This window comes from Equus przewalskii, chromosome 6 (genome assembly GCF_037783145.1).
Source record: "Equus przewalskii isolate Varuska chromosome 6, EquPr2, whole genome shotgun sequence".
Classification (NCBI taxonomy): Eukaryota; Metazoa; Chordata; class Mammalia; order Perissodactyla; family Equidae; genus Equus; species Equus przewalskii.
In genome coordinates this window covers 21460678-21483374 of record NC_091836.1, presented here as the reverse complement: position 1 = coordinate 21483374, position 22697 = coordinate 21460678, and the positions used below count along the sequence as shown (strand labels likewise).

At 45.9% G+C, this 22697-nt stretch overlaps 1 long non-coding RNA gene across 2 annotated transcripts in view; it reads right to left on the bottom strand.

Moving 5' to 3' along the window:
* LOC139083850 (uncharacterized) overlaps positions 1–22697 on the bottom strand; it is an 82005-nt gene that overhangs the window by 5780 nt on the left and 53528 nt on the right. For both annotated transcript variants that reach the window (XR_011540849.1, XR_011540850.1), the window contains exons 4-6: positions 15252–15487; positions 6682–14488; positions 6063–6184 (exon numbers count right to left, since the gene is read on the bottom strand). This is a non-coding gene — a long non-coding RNA (uncharacterized lncRNA). The remainder of the gene's footprint in view (positions 1–6062; positions 6185–6681; positions 14489–15251; positions 15488–22697) is intronic.

Sequence of the window (22697 nt, the reverse complement as noted above, 5' to 3'; positions counted from 1 at the left end):
AGGTTGGGCTGCTAACATTCAAATCTCAGCTCCACTGCTGAGTGGCTAACCATTAGCTGAGCTATTTATCCTCTCTGTAAGCCTGAGTTTCCTCAACTGTAAAATAGGGGTAATAATAGCTCGTATTTCATGGTGTTTCTATGAGGATTAACTTGGATAATTTATGTAAAGCCCTCCATACAGGGCCTGACACATGGCATTCAATAAATGTCAGCTTTATTTTTAGAGGCCTGTTTCAGGTATTGGGTAGCACAGTCCCCAAGCAAGACCCTAGGAGCCACATCTCGCTGGGAGAGCCAATAAGAAGGAAATTTTAAAAGAGATGACAATGATGGATTAAGTCCCACTTTTGGACTCCACATGCTGGCTTCCTCCTTTGATTTCTTCTAGGTGAATCTTAGATGGCTGCCTAGCATTTTACATCAAACAGCTGTAGGGCAGACACAGTCTGGAAAGTGTGTTATTCCAGCCCAGCAACCCAGGGCTGAAGGGCAAGGACCAACCGGAGTGACCAACAGGAAACCTCATCATCCATCCCTGGAGACACAGACAAGACAGACCCCAGATGTTGCCACTGAAACCCCCTTGCAGGCCCTTGTCCTCCCATCACTGCCACCAGGAACTTGAGTTTCCTGCTCATGACTCAGCCCTGAAGGCCTCACCTCCTCCATGACTCCCCTCCTACCACCCCAAAGATGTGGTCACTGCATCAATCCCTCAAGCAGGGCCCTTGAGTGACATGAAATCTGCTTTCCCGCAGAGGTGAGGGTGCACCCCTTACACAGAGGGCTTAGTGGGCAGCTGTCAAGTTTTCCAGCTGCCCAGCACCTTCTGAAGACCCATCATAGATTTGGGGAGTTGGCCACCCTACGGATCCTGCTTCTCAAAGATAGAAACAAGAGCAGTCACTTCCCCAGCCTCCTTTGCAGCCAAAACACAAGCAGGTGACTGATGGCCAGCAGGGATGGCCAAGGTCACATTCCGGAGCCAGCAGTGGCTTTGACACTGAAGGCAGCCGTGATGGCAATAATCAGGTCCCTGGCAGTGATGCAATCTATAGCATCCAGTCGGCGGCAGTGGCGGTACCAGCAGTTTTCTCATTAGGCCAGTTCTGCAACATGTAATGGAGCATTATTCCGGGTGTGTAGCCTCCAGTCTGCGTCTCCAGGCGCCACTGATCCTGTGAGACACCCAGCATCCCTTTACCAAACCTTTTCTGCTTAATCAGCCAGAATTGTCTTCTACTGCTTACAACTAAGAACCCTGATTCTTACAGGTAGAAATCACAGGGACACATGGTGACAATTTAGAAGTCAAATCTTACTGAGATCTCTCTTGCTTAATAATTCTGTTTAATTCTTCTAAATTCTTTATGTCCCTGGCCCTGCTCCAAAGGACAAACTCAGACCCAAATGGCTTTTAGGCAAGCAGAGCAGGCTGTGCCCCTGCACTGCAATGTGAGGAGGAATGACAGCATCTGAGCATTTGTCAAAACAGCTTCTTCCAGGGCAGAGATCCAGCCTGTCTCTGTTGGGATGATTCCAAAAGCAGGCTCCAGGGGCCACAGCTACAGGCTGGGACCAAAGGCCTCCCTCAGGCAGCTGACACATACCAAGCAAAGAGACCAAGTTCACATTGGGGTCCAGAGCTTGTGGGGTCTGAGATGTCAGGCTAAGGCAAGGAAAGAAGAGTGATGGAAAGACTGAGGAGCCTGCGCTGACTCAGAGAGATGTGTTTGTGATTCCTTGGCTGCAACTCTTCCTGTCCAGAGCTTGGGAGCAGCCACCACTTTAAGTCCCTAAAGGGCCCTGGCACTGCTCACAGAAACACTGGCGAGGTGCCTGGTTAAGCATAAACAAATTAACCTTCCCAGACTCCTGGGGAGCTGAAGAAGGAAGGCATGGCAGCCCTGGGATGTGTCTACAAGCTCCCTGCTAAGGGTCTTCCTGTTTCCCTAAGACCCTCTGATCAGCATGATTGTCCAGGAGAGACCTGGCCTCCAGCTCAAGGACAGAAGGAAGATGAAGCCACAGGGCAGCTGGAATGTGAGCTGTAGGTTTGGAGCCCCCTGAACCATTTCTCCCAGGCAACTGCCTGGCTACTGTGCAAAAGGAATCAAAGCCAAGCCAGGAGAGAGAGAGGGATGAGAGCCCCAATGGCAAAGTATGAGGCCATACATCCTCTGTGCCAGCTCTCCTCTGGTTTCAGGAGCCAAGACAGGTCCTCTTCTGCTCAAGCTAGTTTGAAGTAGCTTCTGTCACTTGCAACCAAAAGAGGCCAAACCATCATAACTTCCTAAGACAGAGTCTTATCCATGTTTCATTTTCTCTGTATGCTCACCATTGACGTTACTGGGGATGAACTATCCTTGCATGGAAGGTGAGCCATTGTGCTTCTGGCTTGAGAGGCATGTTTTATTCATGCTTTACCATGGGCACCTCACAACAGAGCCAACACAATCCAAACACCTATGAAAATAGCAGCCTAAAGACATATACTGACTCATAGCCTCTGGGAGAAATTTCTGCATAGGTCTGCAGAAGACTTTAGTCTTTAAATCTATTGATAGATTTAGTCAGAGAAGAGATCCAGGCCTCCAGCCCCGCTTCCCCCCCACCCCCCCCCACCCTCCTCTGGCCTTGCCCTTGACCCTGGGAATCTTGGATTGCCAGGCTTATCTCAGAAGACTCAGGGAACTGGCTGACTGCCCCTACCAAGTCCAGCGCTGCAGCAGTCAAATAAAATGAGGCCCCACTGTCCAGCTTTCCTGGCCCCCTCCCACCTTGGACCGTTCATATTCAGGGCTCAGCTCCAAGCTGGAGCCACACTCCCTGCATTCTTTACTCGGGATGCTGGCACAGAGCTCCAGGCCCTAGCCCAGCAACAACCGAGGCTTTGTTACCCTGGGGCATGGAAAATTCTCTCCCTGACAGGCTAATTCATTTGACTCTTATTAAGACACAGACCCCCACAGTGCTGTGTCCTCTACTCTGGTCTTTGACAAGCCCCTGGCGCATCGCCCCCAACTTCCCACAGACTCACGGGGTCGGAAGGGAGGTCATCCAGTCCAACCTCCCACCCGGGACCCATCCTCCACATCCCTGGCAGCTCCCAGCCCAGCGAGGGAAGCACCTCCCCCTGAGGCAGCTGTCCCATTGCTGGCTTTTCAGTTGTTAGAAAGTTCTTTCTCATATTGAGCTACAGCTGACCCCCCTGCCACCCCGTTCCTTTTCTATCTTATCACAGATGTAATTCACTCTCATATCTACTGGATGGCCCTGAATTTATTTGAAAACAGATCATTTTGTCCTCAAAAAAATAATTCTCCAGCTAAACAACCCATTTCTTCTTTTATTCCTTATAGTTTTCAGACTCATAGTCATTCTATCCACTCTGGCCTGGGTATTTTCCAGTTTACAAACATCAGACTTACTTTGTAGCATCAGAACCAAGACCTACTACAGGTGAAATAGTTAAAAAAAAATCCACATCAGTTAATTACAGTTTGATCCCTCTCCTTCAGCCTCACTGGAGAACTCTAGAACTTGAATAGTTGATAGGGCAGAAATGCTTAGTTGCCTCCAAATATCCTTTTCCCCTTCTTTTACTTGACAGAACCTATTTTGTTTTTTAGCTGGGCACATTGTAAAATATTTCAGAGGCAATCATCTGTTGCAGCTGTGTCATCATGAAACTAATTTCTAATCAAAGGGAGGTAAGCAGAAATGTGTGAGGAACTTCCTAGAAGCCTCCCCAAGAGTCAGGAGGTGAGCCGTTCTTTCTGCCAGCTTAATCCTGCTTCTGGGACTCAGATGTGATGACTAGAACTCTGGCAGTCATCTTGGACCACGAGGATGAGGCCCTCACATTGGAGCAATTAGACAGAAGGAGGCTAGGGCCCTGACAACGCTGTGGAGCCGCCATACCAGCCAGCGACTACCCAGCTCTAGACTCATTTTATGTGAGAAGTGAACCCTCTTGTTTAAGCTATGGCACTTGAGGCTTCTCTTAAATATGCATTCAGACCCAATCCTAAATTTACCGCCCTGTAGTCACTCTCGTGGGCTATGTGTTTACCCCAAGGGACCTCACACTAGACAATTCTGAGACCAGAAAACTTCAGCTCTACTCATTAATTCTTTTATTTTTTATCTTCTCTTTTTTCAATGCTTAACAAAACGTCACTGAAGACTGAGGGATAACATGAAGAGATTATAACCAGAAAAAACTTAAACCTGAGGTTTTCGTTTCCTAGGGCTGCTGGAACAAAATACCACAAACTTGCTGTCCTAAAACAACGTAAATCTATTCTCTCACAATTTTGGAGGCCAAAAGTCCAAAAGCAATATCACAGGGCTGGAATCAATGTGTCAGTGGGGCCACGCTCCCTCCAGAGGCTCTGGGCAGAACGTGTTCCTGTCTCCTTCAGCTCCTGCTGGCTGCCAGCATTCCTTGGCTGTGGCCACGTTGCTCAAATCTCGGACTCTGTGGTCATGTCACCTTCTCCTTCTCTTCTGTGTCAAATCTCCCTCTGCCTTTCTCTTCTAAGGATACGTATGACTGCATTTAGGGCTCACCCAGATAATCCAGGATAATTTCTCTATCTCAAGATCCTTAACGACTTACGCAAGGTTCTTTTTGGCGACACCGAGTACCATTTGCAGGTTCCAGGGATTTGCGTGTTGGTATGTTTTGAGGGTCATTATTTGAGGGCCTTCCACCACTGGATGTTAAACACGGCTCCTCTCAGAGCTTAAGACCTAAGACCACAGTGATGTCTTAAAGCAGTGTCCCCCACCTAGCTCCTGGCCTGCTGCTGTGCTGCAGGGACAAGCTTACTATCCTGCACAGAGTGTCCGAGGCTCGTCTCCCATAGCCAGGACTTAAGTCCCCAGCTCCTCCAGGCTCAAAGAGAGGAAAGTGTTTCCCATGCTTTCCTCTGCCACCTGCCTTCATACCCCACTACTAAGTCAAAAGCCCGCAGTCCCACCTTCTTCTCCTGTACCAGGACTGGCCTCTTATTAGGATGCTTGACAGCAGGATTGCCCAAAGGGATGTGGTCCAGGTCCTAAGGCTCTAAAAACAAACCAATTCATCTCAGAAGTCAGTGCTCAAGGATTCTCCTACTCATTCCTTTGAAGAAAGGCAAGGGACTTCATTGGCAAGCCAAACAGGAGGTGGAATAATGTAGATCTGAGCTCTAATTCCTCCGTTTGCCAGGTACTTCACCTCTATGCATCTCAGTTTCCTCATCCGGAAAATGGAGATAGAAGGGATAATAATACCCACCTTGCAGGGTTATTGTGAGAATTTAAAAAACTGTATGTAAATCATGTAGCACCATGCCTGGCTCCCAGAAGCTCGGAAAATGGGGGCTACGCCTCATCCATTCAGTTTTCCCACCAATAGTTGACTGAACATCCTACTAACGTTGGAGATGCGCTCATGACTCAGACAGCATCGCCCCGCAGTAGCTCACACCCTGGGTCTGATTCCCATACAAGCCATCTCCAACGGCATGTGTGCTCCAGTGCAGACTTGACCAGAGGAGCAGTGGAGGAACCCATTTGCTCTGGAGCTTCTTGTCTTGTCACTTTCTCAAAACAGGGTAGCAGAGAAAAATTTACAGAGAAGAGTGCAGGGCCCCACAATGTGGCAGGATGGCCCGGAGCTGCCAGAAGCTCCACTCCTGAAAGTGGATGCTGACTGTAAGGACACCCAGCCTTCAGAGGCTGGACTCCAGGCCACTGCACATTGCACTGACCCTCTGCTTATTACTCACATGAGGAAAATAGCCCCCTATTTAGGATTTTTAGTTAAATGCTAAAAATTGGTGGTAAATTAATTAAGATATAACTTAAACAGCACCAGCCTTCCCTCATCAACAGTTCCTAAGACAGGACAGGCAGCATTAATTGTTGCAATTAATTAGGCATTAAGCTGATAATGGGTACAGCTGCTAACAATTAACAGCTAATTATGTCAAGCACTTTAACCATTTCACAAAAGAAATGGAAATTGGAGGGAAGGGAGAGGGAGACGAAAAGAGAGAAAGCAGTTACCTTGTAAACAAATGAGATGCAGTTAGCTCCAAATGCAGCTGGATCCTGCTGTTGAAATGACAGGAGAAGTTGATACCAGCCCTGTCCCCAGCAAGGATGAGCTGCGTGGAAGCCATGTGAGTCTGAAATTGAGCAGAGGAAACTGAATAGTGAGCAGAGCCCACACGTGCCGAGCTATGATCTCAGCGCCTGGCATGCATTAACTGTGTAATCCTCACAGTACATCATGGTAGGTATTGTTATTAGTGCCATTTTATAGATGAGGAAACTGAGGCACAGAAAGGGTAAGTGACTTGCCCAAGGTCACTCATTTATAAGTGTTAGAGCCTGGATTCACACCCAGGCACATTGGCTCTAGGAAACACCCCAAAACAAGTGGACCTCACTAATTTGCTGAATTCTTAAACCCAGATAGCAATGTTTTATTGAACCATGAGCTCAACCAACTAATCTTAAGAGGAAAGAAAAAGCACCTTGTAGGCAGTTCAAACTGGAACTGTGCATTTTCTGAAGTCACAAAGCTGACAGAAATTCAAATCACTCGCAATCCAAGCTAGTATTTCATTTGTGCCCCTGAATGTAAGGCCCTCGCTCCCTCTTCTCCATGGAGACCTGTTACCTGCTGGGATCTGCCAGCCGTCTCCTCGGGGGCCCTCAGATCCTCTTCCCCAGTGGACTTTGCAGCAAGCATCATGGGTTGGTTTTCACTCAGGACTGTTTCCAACAAGCTTTATCTTTATCACTTCATGGGAGAGAAAAGGGAAAGGACTAGAAGAATCAGGCCAAACTAGCCACCTATACACACACACATACATACATGCAAGCACACACATGTGAACACACACATGTGCACACACACACGCTTACCTTACTTAGATGATTTACTAAAGAGGAGAGGGTTGCAGCAAAAAGGATCAAGTCTACTTGTCCTTACTTAAAACCAAGAGAGATAAAGTGTCTCACCTGGTGTCCAGGGGATGGCAGATAAAGTCAGGACTGAAAACTTACGTCCCCATGCTCCATATCAGAACATCTCAAATTTGAGCAAACATGAGGATCAGCGGCAGAACTCGACACTCAGATTCCTGTGTCTCTCGCCCAGAGATTTCAGTTCAGTGGGTTTGGGTGGGACCCAAGAAACTATTTCTGATAAGTTCCCAGGTGGCCATGCTGCTGGTCCACAGACCACACTTTGAGAATCACTGCTCTGTACTACCCCATTTCTGGCTACTCGTCCTTGTCCCAAGCCATCAGACCTCATCAAGGCCCACTAATTGTCCAGTCTGGCCCAGTGGGCACAAGTGTTTGTGTTGGTCCCACTGAACTGGAAGTTCAGGTGGCAGTAGTTGGTCATCCTTGCCCAGGACTGTTCTAAACAGAATCCAGGAAAAGGGGCCAAGCAGGCCTCCTGTTCCACTCCCCTGCCCCACCTCCTGTCTCACCCAGCTTGAGGGTAGAAGGAGTTCTCTGTTTGCTAGGAGTAAAAAGGAAACTGTACCACATTAGAGCAGTCATGGGAGGGCTTCTGAGTCCACAGGTGCCCCCGCCTTTGCCAATACGACCCGTGTCTCCCTCATCAGGATTCCCAAGGGGCTGAGACCTGCCTTCTCTCTCCTAGAGGCAAGCCCTTCAGGCCCACCAGCGACCCTCAGGGCCTCCTCTGTGATCACCCTATCATCTTCCTGGCGCTGGGACTCAGGCTGCCAGAGCTCTGTGACTGAAACTAGAGCTGTGGGGGCCACCTTGGGGCCAGTGGCAGCCTGTGGGGAGCACACTGTGGGCAGGAGCCTTTAGGGGGTGGAGCGAATCGTCACCACAGGGAGCTCCTTTGTGCTGGCTGGTTTCGGGCTACACTTTGGGGCTACGGAGGATGAGTTGCCCAGAAACACTTGGCCCAGCTGAGGTAAAATCACCAGTCTTCTGTACTTCCAGATGCCCCTCTTTTAGAATTCATACCCTTTCATTCAAAGAGGCTCAGAGCTCCAGTCTTGGTACGGCAAAGGGAAATTTCTGGAAAAACTTAGGCATTGGACATTGGGGACTTCACATGTGGCCTTTGGTAGGGTTATTAAAAACATCATAGGGGCACCTTCATACGCTGTTGGTCGAAGTGGAAATTTTTCCCTTCTCTCTGAAAGGAAACATGACAAAGTATATCAAAGACCTTTAAATGTATAATTCTGCTTCTAGGAATTTGCTTTAGGGAAATAATTGGACCAGGGCTCAAAGACGGATGTACAAGGGCATTCATTGCAGCATTATTTATAATATCAAAAAAGATAAACAACTTAAATGCATAAATAAAAATAAGAGTTTGGTTAAATGAGCCATAGGAAATATATTCACTGAAATATTATGCAACTAATAAAAATGATATGGAAGAATTTTTATAGACAAGAGAAAATATTCATAATAATATTGTCAAATTATAAAATTCAGCCTATAAAACAGTAGATAGAGAATGTGATTTTTGTAAAACTGTATATGACTCTGTGTGTGTGTATGTGTGTTTGTGATCTCTGGAGAGAGGGAAAAAAAACACTAAAAGGGCATACACCAAAAGGTTAATAGTGGTTATCTTTACATGATGAGTATATAGGAAATTTCTGGGTTTTCTTTTGTATTTTTCAGACTCCATTGAGCATACGATGGAGTCTGAAAAGAAAAATCATAAACTAACTAACATAATTACTAGTGATATAATTTCAGGTGACCCGAATAGGCCATGATAAACATTTTGGGGTAGAGCCTTCCTATTGTTTCTACAAGTCTATATGGTAAACTTAGAAGGATAATTATAAATACACAGATGACTTTTTAAAAAATCTGCATGCACGTGTGCAGACAGGCCAATGTGCTAGTAAAAGAAAACACATTTTCAGTACATAATATACATATTCATTGGTCCCTATACTCCTTCCATCCCCCACTCAGGCAACAAAGATTTTTTTCTCCATAATGTCTCCTAGCAGCCAAATACAGGCACTGCTAATGAATATTAATTGACCTAACATCTTGTGGTGATGAAACTGTGCACATTTCCCTGTCTCATTTGGTTGCTAGGGAACCATGTGAGACAGCCGTGGGGCCCTGGGACGTAAACCTGTTAAGTGCAGGGCAGTGTTAAACCACAAATCAGAAATACTCCACCTGGTTAATTGTGTATGCCAGCAACTATGTGTATGCATGTGGTCCTGACAAATAAACAGAAACAAATAAATATCAATAGGCAGCTTGGCAGTGGGCAGGCAAGCCAGTGGAGATGGGGGTAAACTCTCAGATACTACAGCCCCTTCACCAAGGATCTCCTGAAACCATCCTTTCTTCTGGAATCCCCTTCCGAGGATTCCATTGGCACTGTTGTTCCTTCCCCACCACTCTTCAAGGTCTAGAGTGGAACCATGCAACTGGTGCTGGAGGCAACACCTGAGAAGGGGAAGGAGGGAGTGCAATAGTTGGATATAATTACCCTGAAATTGTAGGCATCATTTCCCAGCAGCCCAGTGCTCATATCAGGTGCAACCAATAAGCTAATGAGTGAACCCGGCCTGCCTGAGATTTTCCTTCTGTACCTGACTTTGACTCTTTTTGTTTCCTCCTTCCTAACCCTTTCCTCTTCTGGCCATTCAACTAGTAGAGAACCCCTCCTTATCAGTGTTGGTCCCTTGTCTGGCCGCCTCATCCCCTTGCACTGCGCAAAGAGCACATCCCATAGCACAGGCTTCTGGAAGACCACACGCACGGAGGTTCCCTCTCTCCCTAACTCTCCTACTTCTCTTTCTTCCTCTCGTCTTCTCTCTGTAAGCCCTCACTCTACACCAATCCTCCTGACCATTCTCCCTTTCCTTTTGACTAGGCCCCTTCCCTACAAAATAAAGAAGTCCTTGTCCTTGGGTCCCTTCCTGTAATATGCCCACAGGCATGTCAAAAGCCCCTCTATTCTGTTTGGCAGGCTCCCTAAAAGGGAGGGTCAGGCTCCAGTCTCTGCATCTGCAGTCTTGGCTGGGAAATGGAAGGGTGGGCCCTGGTCCTTGGAAGTGAAAGGGAGTGAGGCTGGGGATGGTAGGTGTTCTTATTTGAGCTTCATCCAGTTTTTCCTCCAGTACCTGAAATTAAATACAACCATCAGGATTAATTTCCTTCAAAAGACTGCTCTGTAGTCCATATGAATCCGTATTTATCTAAAATATGTCCATATAAAAAAATTCATATTCTTTCTTCTTATTTCCATCCATTTATTCCTTTAACAAATACTAACTGAGCACTTGGTCCATGCCCAGAATTTTCACTGGGTCCTGTGTGGATCAATGATGAATCTAAACAAACACAGACCCTAGTGTTATGGAGCTTAAAATATTACAGAGAATCCAAAAAAACCAAAAACCAGTTAAATAACCTCACATATAATAACCTTCCACAACTGAGGAAGTGTGGTTAGGAGAGGCATGTGGAGCTAGGAGGGGAGGGGCTGGTCACCTAATTTTGGGGACGAGGGAAGGTCCTGAGGACATGGACTCTTATGTCTCAGGAAATATCAACCTGATACTCACCACCCTCCCTCACCTCACCAACGTGAGATGGTGCAGGTCTCTTCCTCCCGGGTGGAGAGGAGGTTGTGTGGTTGGGGGGAGAGAGGCTCTAGGCTCTTCTAAATGAAGAGAAAAATGAACTCATTTGCCATTTTTCTTTCTCTCCCCACTCTCCTCTGAATTTGAAAATGTTGAATTCTCAGAAAGATTCTGAAAGAAACTCCATGTCATTAAACACATAGACCGCTTTCCACAGAATGGATCCTGGTGGCTGTAGGCTTCTTTACAGGTTAAGGGTATTAGGGGGGAGCAGAGGTGGTGGGTGTGGGTGTTCAAGATTAGAGAAGCCAAGGAGTCAAGTGGCTCTGTTCAGGAAAGGAGAAGGGTAGAGAGACATCCTGAGGGAGAGAGAGAAGATCCCAGAGTGAGAACATGGGGAGAGACACAGAGATGGGGAAACAGACAAGAGGCCAGGTACTGGTGGCCAACAAGAGAGACCAGAGAGAGACACCCAACAAGAAGCTGGGGGACAGAACAGCTGCTGCCTTCTCCAGTTTCTACTACAAGACCTAGCTACAATCTATATTCCCCAAATACCTTGTGGAGTAAATTTGTGAGGAAGAGTTGAATCTACTTTAAGGTTAGTTTGGAAAAGCAGAAGCTGCTCTCAGCCTCAGAACTGGAAGGGATCCAGAGAGGTCATTCAGCCCTTTAGCTGTAATCCTCTCGCTTGTTTCTTCAGATGGACATCTGGCTTCTGTTTGAACACAAAGTGACTGGGACATCACCCCTTCTTAAGGCACCAGTTCTAATGCTGAGGACGTTTTCCCTTATATTGAGAGCAAATCTGCCTATAACATCCATCTCCTGCGCCATGATCTTCACTGGGAAATTACATAGACCAGACTGGCCCCTCCATCATGCAAGAGCCCGCTAGATACATGAAGACACAGTCTCCTTCATATCACTGTCCTCATTCATTCATTTATTCATTCCCTCTCCAAAGGCTTACTGCAAGCCTGCTCTATGATGTGCAGTGATAACTGTAAGGGAAGCCAGCCTTGACCTTAGTAGCCCAGAGCTTCCTGTGGGAGACAGAGGCACATGGACAATTTCAATAGAGAGAGGTTAGAACCTGAGAGAAGGGCCCATCCTTCTAGGACATTTTAAGAATCCACTAAAATGAAGCCACCGTATTTTTACAAAGATAATTTTTAATGTACAAGGTTCTAGCTGTAGCCTTTCCATCCCAGGCCGTGATCCTGAGGAGACTTAGTAAATGTGAACAAGGGGATCTGGCAGGTTGGAATGAGGAATGCCAAGTTAATGGACAGATTCTGCCGTCTAAATCCAGCCACCCCCACACATGGCTGGTAAGAGGCTATCCCTTCTATCGAAAAGAAACCTGAGACATTACCTCAGGTTTATCTCAGAGGAGTTGGGACGAAGTGAGGGAAAATAGCTCCCTGGCCCTCTGGCCAAGCCAACAAGGAAGATGGCATCTCCTCAGTCTAGGTCCTGAATTCCCTAGTCCCTCAGAGTCTTTGATTCTTATGACAGAGCCGTCCCACTAGGTTCCATGAAGCAGAACATAATAGCTGGGATTTTCTATGCCGGAGACTCTTCGGGCTGTGAAATGGTTCTCTTTCAGAGGTCTACCTCAGGAATGTGGGGCACAAACTTCTTGTTTGGCCAGAATGTAGAGCTGGGAGTCAGCAATATAAGAAAAGCCTGGAAACTGAACTTGGTTAGACACAAGTTTACTAAACTCTTACAAAGCAGTTCAAGCCTCCCTCAACTTGTCCCACTGGCAGTGTTCTGAAGGCCCTATGCCTCAGCCTTGCGGAGGAGGCACCTGTGTGATGCAGGCAGCAGGAGTGCCAAGCATGGACCAATCTGGCCAGCATGCAGAGATGCATTGTCCAGGAAGGCTAGACCACTGCCCACAACCACTGTTGCCCTTTGATGTCTTAGAAGTTGGACTCTAGGACACCAAAGTACTCAAAGATTTCTGTTAATTCCATTATTTGTTTTGGCATTGGGAATTCGCCATTGAATCATAGAGTTCTGGGAGCAAAAGTGGCTTTGAGATACCATCTTGTCTTTCCTATCCTCCTTGCCAAGCCATCTTAACCAGCAGAGTATCTGTTCTCTACTAGTATGAAAAGAAGAAAACATGGGAACACAAAATGGTGCAGCCACTTCGGAAAACAGCTTGGCAGTTCCTCACAATAATAAACATAGAGTTTTGACCCATCAATTACACTCCTAGATGTCGACCCAAGAGAAATGAAAACATATGTCCACCCAAAAACTTGTACATGAATGTTCACAGCAGCATTACTCATAAGAGCCAAAAATGGAAACAACTCAAATATCCATCATCTGATGAACCGATAAACAAAATGTGGTATATCCATCCAAGCAGTGGAATATTATTCATCAATAAAAGGAATGAAGCACTGATACATGTTATAAGCTGGATAAAAGTTGGAAACAGTATGCTAAGCAAAAGAAGCCAGTCACAAAAGGCCATATACTGTATGATTTCATTTATGTGAAATGTCCAGAATAGGTAAATGTATGAAGAAAATTATTGGTCATAAATGGCTGGGGGTAAGGGAAATGAGGGTGGGATGTGGAGTAAGTGCTAATGGGTATAAATATTCTTTGGGGTATGATAAAAATATTCTAAAACTGGATTATGGTAAGGGTTGTACAACTCTGTAAACTAAAAACCACTGAATTGTGTACTTTAATAGGTTGACTTTATGGTTTGTAAATTATATCTCAAGAAAACTGTAGAAGAAGGAGGAGGAGGAAGAAGAGAAGAGGCAAATTTTAGAGCCACAGAGGATAGTTTCCTGGTGCCAGGAATAACATACTCTAGTCCCCAGATAGTACATGTCTCCATGAGTGAGTGTGTATGTGTGTGTGTGTGTGTGTGTGTGTACTTCCTGGGCTCAGTCAGGAACACTCCTACTATAATAGACTGTTATTCTGGTGGCCACCAACAAGCCTTGCTTCCATGTAACCACACCCTCTTTGTGCAGTCCTCTCCCACATTGACTCTGGGCTTGGCCATGCGACTTGCTTTGGTCAATGGGACATCAGCAAGCATGACACAAACAGGTTGGATTAGTGCTTGCACACTAGCGCTGGTCCTCTTGGAATGCCCTCACTTGGATCCTTGGGCCACAATTAGAAGAGATCCAGCAACACACTGAAAAGGTCACATGGAGAGAGAGAGAGAGAGAGAGAGAGAGAGAGAATGCCCCAGCCAGCCCCCAACCATACAAGTCATCTCAGCTGAGAGAGAAGCCATGGATCAAGAATCTATCTTGGATGTTCCAGCGCCAGCAGCCACTGATGGGACCAAAGAACCACCCAGCTGAACCCAGCCCCAAGTGCAGAATCATGAAAAATAAAACATTGTTACTGTTTAAGCCATGAAGTTTTACAGCGGTTTGTTATTCAGTAAATACTGAAACACCCTGACAGCCTCCACCCTTGTCACTCAAGACTTGATAATGAGCTTCACTCTGATGGCTTTGAATTCTGAGATGGATCTAAGGAAAAACACGATTCTAATGTGTGTATAACGCGCCATTTGTCACTGTTGTTTAGTGCAATTTAACACAATATTTATCTGATTGGCATATCAGTTACTTTACATCATGGAGAATTGGCTGTACAGGGATTCTGTGCTTGGCAATGAGAAGATTGATTATGGTTATTATACTAATGGCTGAAAAAAATGAATTTCATCAAGAAAGTTGTTTTGAAGCTGTAGTGACGAGCCAAGCCTTATATGTTTACTCACAAAACACATACTGCAGACTAAGCGCTGATCCTAGAAGGCCTTGGGACCGAGATGCTGGAGCAGCCGAGACACACCTGCAATGACAGGTAAAGTGCTGCCAGGAGACAGAAACACTTTTCTTAAGCCTTTTCCCTGGCGTCGTAATCACTTTTCTATTACCCAGACCATCTTAGCAAGCAAAGTGTTTTCGAAAAAATCTCCTATCTCTCCACTAATGGCTGGGTCTACCCTCAAAAAGACGACACGGGTGGGAACCCTTCAGAAACACTTGACTTTCCTCTCAGCTCTGAGGCATCTGTTTGCATATCCTGTGATGCTGCAGCGACCACGTCTGTTTGAAAATATTAGCAGTACACACGTTTCCTTGTGTAATCAAACATTTTGACATTTAAGACTATGCCAAATAAGGGTTTTGTTCGGAGTCTATTCAAAGGGTTGGAATTTAGACGTATATTTTAAAAGATAAACCTGGAAATTTGGGGGTTAAAAACAATGTTTTCTCTCTCTATGGCAGGTTCTCGTCACTCACTTCAATTAATTGCCTCATTTTCTCACTTTATCTCATCGCGGTTACAGTTCTGCAGCTGAAGTACAGGGTCTTGGTGGAAGGAAGTCATCTTTGTGCTCAATAGAAAGTTTGTTTCAAATTCCTGGCAGGAGTCAGAGGAACGGTGTGCAACTGCTGGTCACCTCTCTGGACCCAGCTTCTCCATGGACTCATTAGACTCAGAGAGACCTCCCCAGACCTTTGCCACTGACGAGAGAAAATGAGGTTTGCTGGATGGATTTTAGCAGGGGACGGAGCTCTCACGATAACACAGCATTAGTGAAATTCACCTTTGGGGCCATTTGCTTGCTTCTAGCAGCGCTTCTCTTACGATCAGTGTTCTCTGTCCCCACTGCAATTTTCTTGCTTCGAAAAATAATAGTGTGACACATGCTTCAACTAGAAGACGTAGGACTGGCCACACTCCTTGGCACCCGGTAGATTGGTCCCACCAGCAAATGCTCACCAACCAGTGGTAAACAATTGGAGGGGACATGAAAGCTGAGAGGGAGTCTCTGTAATCGAGCTGCATAATGAGAGGAAACAGAAGAAGAGCTTCTGTTAATAATGACACAGTAATTGGAGGTCACCCAAAGAGAGCCCTGGTACACTCAATATTCACATTAGCTTTGCACAGAAACCACTGTAGCTCTTTCTAAAGGACTAATGTGAGCAATAGTGAGGTTGTTTATCAGATTTATCTGGTCCCAGCAAAATGTACTTCCACCCCAGAGGGAATTTAGGCCAGCCTGTAGCACTTCACTACGAGAGGAAAATTTTTGATTGGAGTCAGAGGGTAATTAATGCAAAGTTCAACTGCCCACCCAAAACAGACCCCATGAACTCTAGAGCCATTTTGTAGGCATTTTCTCCTACACAAAGTATGCGCAAGTGGTTACTTCCTAAGGAACAGAGAGCATTAGACACTTGCCACGGCAGGACTGACAGGCTCTGAGGGGAGCTGGGAGGCAGAGGGCAGAGTGCCAGGAGTGTGTCCAGTTGGATATCTGAGTCCCATCAATCGCATTTGAAAAACCAGTCCCCAGCTCTTTCCTTCCACCCTGCCCCCATCCCTCCAGGGTGGGACTGAGGGAAATTCATTATTGTTTGCTAAGTCAATATGAAATTCTAAGAAAGAGATAATTTTTAAAAACCCCATTGTGTGGATGGCTCATTATAACATCCAGATAAATCTTGGGTCTATTAAAATTCTTTATTGCCATAAATTATAATGGTATCGAAATAGATTTCCTTTGCAAAGGGAGTTCCATTGATATGATTCATATAACCACCCAAAAATGAAATTTGCACAGGGATAATGTGGAGGTGATGTGTTAACACCTCATTTGGGTCAGATTTTAAGGCTCCTTTAAGCAACCAGAGTAAGAAGACGCCCTTCCAACTAAGGGCTTGGCTACAGGTGGGGCTCTGCGCACCTTAAGCTTGCCCCCTAAGCTTCCCGGCTCCACTGCTATCTCAGATTTCTTCTCTTGCATGCCTCCCCAAACTCCATAAATACGAAAAACAAGATGGTTCTTGACTCACTCTCACCTTCCCAGAGAAAAACTGAAATTCAGACCTAAAACACACAGAGGATTGCAAGGACCTTAAGGGTGGTGTTTATTCCTTTGTATATCCAGTCTTGGGCATGGTAGATCATTGACAAACTTTCTAAAATGAATTAAGTAAACAGACGAAAATATAAGATCTTTGTTTCTATTTGCATTAAACCAGCAGGTGAGGGGACCTCTAAATCAGAGACTGTACTGGGTTGAATAGTGTCTCCCCAAAATTCATGCCCAATTGGAAGCTGCGAATGTGACCTTATTTGGAAATTGGGTCTTTACAGATGTAATCCAATTAAGACGAGGCCACCCTGGATGAGAGTAGGCCCTAAATCCAACATGACTGGTGTCCTTATAAAAAGAGGGATATTTGGGCACAGAGACACAGACAGAAGTACGAGGAAAAGGCCATGTGAAAACAGAGGCAGATATTGGAGTGATGCATCTACAAGCCAAGGAATGCCAAGCAACTTGCAGAAGCTCAGAGAGGCCACAAAGGATTCTTGTCTAGAGTCTTCAGAGGGAGCATAGCCCTGCCAACATCTTGATTTTGGAATTCTAGCCTCCAAAGAATAAATTTCTGTTGTTTGGAGTCACCCAATTTGTAGCGCTTTGTTACAGCAGCCCTAGGAAACTAATACAGGGACCTTCAGGGGAAGGTTATTTGGTGACTCTCTCAGGGTCTACAGGCAGCTCTCCTAAGAACTTAGTGAGAAAAACAAAGTCAAGTTAAGACCACCTTCCAAGATGCTTGGGTGAAGGAAGGATGACTCAGGCACCATCTGCTGGTCCTGCCCTCATCTCTTTTCTTTCAATCAACACAAAGAAGGAAGGAGACACCAGTCATCCCTGGAGACTCACTCAACACTCTTGCTTCACAGTGCTTTGAGCTCCTTAAGCCCCAAGGCTTTCACCTGCACACCACACCAGCCCCTCACCCCGCTAGCTCCATGCTTCCCATCTAAAATCTTAAAGCCTATGAGGCCAGCCCAGTGGTGCAGAGGTTAGGTGCACACATTCCACTTCAGCAGCCTGGGGTTCACTGGTTCGGATCCCGGGTGCGGACATGGCACCGCTTGGCAAGTCATGCTGCGGCAGGCATCCCACATAGAAAGTAGAGGAAGATGGGCATGGATGTTAGCTCAGGGCCAGTCTTCCTCAGCAAAAAGAGGAGGATTGGCAGCAGATGTTAGCTCAGGGCTAATCTTCCTCAAAAAAATAAATAAATAAATAAAAATAATAAAATAAAAATCTTAAAGTCTAATATCCCTTCTCCATCCTTAGCTGCCCACTCACCTGTCTCACGCCACTAACCACATGTGTTCATTCGTTTGGTCAATCAATCAATCAAGAATCATTCCCTACCACAATTCACTTATGACTTGGCACTCCAAATTTAGTCCTCACTGAGGTCACTCTGCAGGTGTGACTTGCCACCTGTTCTTGTGAGGGTCATAAGCAATGTTGCCCCACATAACTTTTGTAATGATAAAAATATTCCATATGTGTACACTGTAGCCACTAGTCACCAGTGTGACTAAGAAACTGAATTTCAATCATATTTAATTTTAACTTTAATTTAAATTTCAATAGTTATATGTAGCTCATGGCTACCATAGTAGATAGTTTAGGTCTAGAAGAAATTTTTTAATCAGACACAAAACACAGAGACACAAAGAGCCTTGCAGACATCACACACACACACATACTTCCCAAGGATGAACATTAATTCTCAGACCATAAGGAGGAAAAGAAACATGATGTAACCATTCCATAATTTGCAAGGCCATCTCAGCTCACAATGGAGTTAATAGCCTACATCACTATGCAGATGGGTATTAGTTCAATTCTTCTCCTCCAAACCCCAAACTCCTCTCAAAAATCCTTTGGGCCACTGAGAGTAAAAAATGGGCCTATTACTGAACCTCCCACTCCTTAATGGCTGTTCTAAGATCCTGCTGATGCTCTGACATCACCATTTACAAGGGCTTGATTAAGTAAGTTCTCAAACAAGGTGCCATTCTTTTTCCCAGTCTAGGGGAAGAGAGAATTGGAGGAGGGGAGGAGATTGTTCTTCCAGTTACATTTATTCCATCAATAATCCCCTAAGCTTTATCTCCAGCCTCCCGCTTTCTTCTAGAAGTTTCTCCTCTGGCGCATAAAGTGGTGAATTTGGACCTCAGCTCTGCTATTCTCCTGGATCTGATTTCAATCTCTGCTTCTTAACAAGCGTGTGCTCTGGCCCAAGTTCTATGAGCACATACAACATGGGTCAAATTCATTCCTATCTGCGCCGAATAAATGGAGCAGGGAACATGAAACGCCTAGTACAACATCCCTATCTCTCTCCTTCTTTGCTAATGAAGGAGGCTTTCTTAAAAAGAAATCTGCATCCTCCCTATGAACAGATACTGAGAAGTTGGGAGGCAATAGCCCCACGCTGGCTCATCAAGGACTCTGAACACAGTGCCAAACACCTAGACATTTGCAATCATCCAAACGACGGAAGTTTTCCATGTTAATCCGGATATTGCCCATAGAGGAAGCATGGTCTGGGAAGAGGTGTGTGTGTGTGCTTTGCTCTGATCACGGTAATGAAAGGGCTGCAGCATCCAGTTCTAGCTACGCAGAGTTCCTGATCCAGCGCAGTCAGAGATAAAGTTCTTCAGCTTCTGTCTTGACACAGTCAGGCCTCTGGTCCTAAAATAAGCACAGGGCTTGTTTCTCTGACTTGAATCATAGCTGCCTGAGTTAGCTGACAGGGCCTTTTAAGATTTTTCTCATCTCAGGGCGGCTCTCTGTAGAGCTCTATTTGATCAATAATAAAATAGCTATCTAACCACTCTGGCTGAGCACAAAATGGAGTTTGATTTTCAGAGAGATGTCAATGTGGGGGATGATTCTCAAGGGTGCTCTGCTTTGTGCAGATTCAGGGTGGAGCTCTGTGCCTGGCGACATCTCAGCTAAGACCCCTGAGGGGAGCATGAGTGACTGGGACAATGGGAATGCCCATGTTGCCTGCTGGTGATTTCACCCTTCACATAGCTTGTTGGCTTGCAATGATGGCAAGAGTCTTTATCATTTCTGCCTATGCACGGGGCAAAGTTGGACCCTTGGGACATAGACCAAGGCTGCCTTCTGTGGTGCCCCTTTGCCATCTCCCATTGTCACCCTCATCCTCTCTTGCTCCTTCCCCTTAACCCAAGAGAATATTAGTGTTTAAAAAAACCCACCAAGCCAGCCCCAATGGCCTAATGGTTAAAGCTCAGTGGCCCAGGGTCAGTTCCCAGGCATGGAACACACCACTCATCTGTCAGCAGCCATGCTGTGGTGGCAGCTCACATAGAAGAACTAGAAGGACAACTAGAATCTACAACCATGTACTGGGGCTTGGCAAAGGGAAAAAAAAGAGAGAGAGAAGATTGGCAACAGATGTTAGCTCAGAGTGAACCTTTCCCAGAAAAAAAACCAACCACTCACCCATAAACAATTTCATTTTCAATGCATGTGAAAACTAAAGAAAAATGCCAGACTAGTCTTTCTCCTTTCTTAAATGCTTATTAATTTATTCAACATTTATTGACTTTACTAAATGCCAGAATCTGTTTTAGACCTGGGGATACAGAAGAGAGAGCCAGACATTCAACAAGTCTTTGCAGCAACTGTTAAAATAGAGGTAGGTGGTGGAGTGTGATCTGTGGGGTCAGACAGACGTGAGTGTGAATGCCAGCACTGCAGGCTCCAGCCTTCTGGTTCCCCTCCCACCTCACTGGCCACTCTCTTTGTGCATTTTTTGCTGGTTCCTCCTCATCTTCCCCACCCCTAGGAAGAGAAGGGGTCCTAGGCTGCAGCCTTCTTTTCCACCTACTCTCACTCCCCAGGTCCCTGAGAGCTTTAGCTAGTATCTCTATGTTGTGGCTCTCATTTGTTCCTTGAGCCTTAAGAAATTTATTTCCCAAGGCCTGACTTGTTCTCAAAATCCCAGATTCATATACCCAACTGCCTACTTGCCATCTCCTCTTGGAAGTCTACTGGAGGCTCCCAAACTGAATCCTGATCTTCCCTGACTGAGCCTGCTCCTCCCAGTCTTCTCCTCTCAGCTGATGGCAACTGCATCCCTCTAATTGCTCAGGCCCAGACCCTTGGAGTCATCCTTGACTCCTGCCCTCTCGCCCACCCCACATCCAATCCATCAGCAAATCCTTTTAGCTCTGCTTTCAAGACACATCCATCACTGCTACTGCCCTGGTCTAAGGCCTCATTGTTGCTCTCCTGGATTATTGCAATAACTTTTTAAACGGCTTCTCTGCTTCCAGACTTGTCTGCCCACTTTATCCTCAATAAGTACCCAGACTTATCTTTTTAAGACCTAGACAGATACATCACTCCTCTGCTCCAATCCCTCCAATGACTTCCCATCTATCTGAGGAAATGCCCCAGGAACCCCATCTTCTGCACCTCCCCTCTCTGTCCAGCCAGACTGCCTTCCTGCCTCTTCCTTGAACATGCCATGTATGCTCCTGCCTTAGAGTCTTCTCCTCCCCCAGGTATCCTCCCGGCTCTCACCCTCACCTTTGTCTAGTCTCCGCTAAATGTCTGTGGGGCTCTCCCTCACCACCCTCTATAACAGCACCCAGCACCTCCCCATGCACTCTCTGTACCTTTATCCCGCCTTGTTTGGCTTCCTAGCACTATTGCCCTATGACATCGGCAGACTGGGTGTCTTACTTGTTCATTGTCTTTGTTTCCTTGCTAGAATCAATTCCATAAGATCAGGTTCTTATTTTTTTACCCCAGACTGTATTCCCAGAGCCTTGAAGAGTGCCACCACATAGCAGGAGCTCAATAAATGTCTGTTGAATAGATGAACAAATAAAATAATGTTCTTTAATTGTAATGGAGGAGAGTCTAAGATGCCCAGGTGCCTGCCCGGCCCAGGGCCTACGTCTGAAGAAAGCAGCCATATGCAGTTCCTTACACAGAGGTTACTATGTTTTGGATCATGTGACCCTGTGACCCTGATCACTGCTGATTAAACCAGCAATCTGCACTGCTGAGACGGCTGCTCCTGCCTCTCCCCACTGCAGCCCTGCCTCTCTCCACCTCCTCCCCTGCTGTTCCCCAGACAGCTAACATATTTGGACTAAGGCAATGCTGTCCAATGGAAATACTATGGAAGTCATATATGTAATTTCAGATTATCTAGTAACCACATTTTAAAAATGGAACAAGAAACAGGCAATATTAATTTTAATAATATATTTTATCTTGCCCAATATATCTAAAATATTATCATTTAAGCACATAAGCAATATACAAAATATTAATAAGGTACTTTACATTCTTTTCATTTCTACTGTCTTCCAAATCAGGTTTCTATTGTACACTTATAAGACATCTCAATTCAGACCTGCCACGTTTTCAAGTGCTCAATAGCCTCATGTGGCTAGTGGCTCCCACACCAGACAGTGGAACACTAAGAGGGTCACATTTAATAGCGAGTGGGCAACTGTGTCTTCATGATCAGGATCAAGGTTTTTCTCTTCTGCTTCTTTTCTTCCAACTAGCTGGTTCAATAAGTGAGTCTGGCCTCTCAGGCGATGCTGGACGTTTCCCATTTGGCAGGGCCCGTGTCCCGGAGTCAGGCCTGGCCTCCCTCCCTCACCCTCTCCTTTCCAGCTTCCCCACCTGAGACTGGGTAGACAGACGCAGAGGGAGGAAGTTGGAAGCCCCATTGAACTCTTCCAGCTTAAGCCACATTTTCCACAGCAATTTTTACCATCGTGTGGTAGACAAGGTAATGCTTAATAAAAACTGTGCTTTGTTTTCCATTTGGCTCTTTTTCCCTCTGGTATATTCCCTTAGCAAGGAACTCGAGTAGAAAAGAAATGAATGGTGGGATACAGGCACAAAATCCCATCTGTGAGCTCCAAAGACTTCTGACTCATAACAGGACGTGAGTTGGCAGGAAGATAACATCCAAAGAAGGCTCCATCCTACATATTGACTCAACTGGCCCAAGGGCATCCCTGAGATAGGCCACAGAGAGGGAGTAAGCGGAGAGAAGGCAGAAGCAGAGAAACCTCAGAGCTAAAGTAGAAAGCAGGATCCACATTAGGGGTAATGTTGGGGGTGAACAGCAGCCATAAGGGGGAGATGAGCTGAGTAGAG